Source organism: Myotis davidii, unplaced genomic scaffold (genome assembly GCF_000327345.1).
Source record: "Myotis davidii unplaced genomic scaffold, ASM32734v1 scaffold455, whole genome shotgun sequence".
NCBI lineage: Eukaryota > Metazoa > Chordata > Mammalia > Chiroptera > Vespertilionidae > Myotis > Myotis davidii.
Window position 1 is genome coordinate 1,054,232 of NW_006287459.1, and position 1,431 is coordinate 1,055,662.

The following is a 1,431-nucleotide window of genomic DNA, read 5'->3' on the forward strand; positions in this document are numbered from 1 at the left end:
AGGAAGAAGGACACTGTAAATATACCAAAGATTAAATATAGGTTTTACTGATAGAACTAGTGGGTTCAGAATATGAATTAAATGAAGATATTTCTAAAGTGGCCTAGAATAGGGAAGAAGAAGAAGCCACCCAAACTGAGTATAAGGTACTCATATTCTTTAACTTCAAAAGGATATGAGAAAAACCATGGTGCATGCTCTTTCTCCTTATAATTAGGAGATACTTTTTAATTCCTTTGTACAAGATGTACAAGGGCAATTTCTATAATTACCTATTAAAGAAACCATGATAATTCCTTAAGTAACATGAATGACTGAAAATATAAATAACTTAGCATTGCATAGAATCTCTCTGAAATCAGAATTGAAAATCTCTCAGAATATGAGTGAATACCAAAGGAAGGGAAGACACAGCCTCTGGACTTGTCCAGCATGGAATTTACACTGGGCAGCAGCCTAGGGCTCCCTTAGGGCCAGAAGGATGACAAATAAATATGCAAAACCTACTTCTATTCAAACACTCCTCAACAGTCCCCCTTCTCCACCTAAACACACTTCTCTACAAGTCTGTCAGCATAAAGACATAGATTGAAGCTAAATTCATTCCAAAAGAACTGTTTAACTTCCACATAAAAAATGATGTCTTCTCTAAAGATAAATTTTCCTTTAGGAGATATATATACATATTACAACACACATGCATGCACACACACATATGCACACAGCATTTTTTTTTGCATGTATCTGTCCAATTTTCCCAACACCATGTGTTGAAAAGACTGTCTTTACTCCATTGTATAGTCTTGCCTCCTTCGTCAAATATTAATTGAGCATAGTGGCTTGAGTTGATTTCTGTGTTCTCTGTTCTATTCCATTGGTCTATATGTCTGTCCTTGTGCCAGTACCAGAATGTGTACTGTGTGTGTGTGTTACATGTGTTTATATGTGTGTTAATATACACACATATACTAACTCAGCATTAGCTAAATAGTGTCTTCTCAATTTAACAATTTAAGCTTAGAAACACTGACACTATGGGACCTACAAAGAATCTGGGGCGGGGGGGCAGATTTTAATTGCTTTATACACCATCCCTAATTTTAAAAATAAGAAGAAACTAGGCCTCAAAACTTGGACTCACGGAGAAACTAAGATGGCGGCAGAGATAAACACCGGGAAGTTGATGCCGCTCACAACAATTGATTAATACCTCAGAAAAACAATACGGACATCATCCAGAACCACAGGAAGCCTGGCTGACTGTAAATTCTACAACTAGAAGGAAAGTAAAGCACACTGAGAGCCAGAGAAGCTGCAGAAGAGAAGCGCAGAGGTAGGGGGCTCGCGCGCGCGCGGAAAGGGGCTGGCACCTGAGGACGCGGCTGTCTTTTTGAATCCGGAGGGAGTCACAAGCTCCCGACGGCTCTGAAC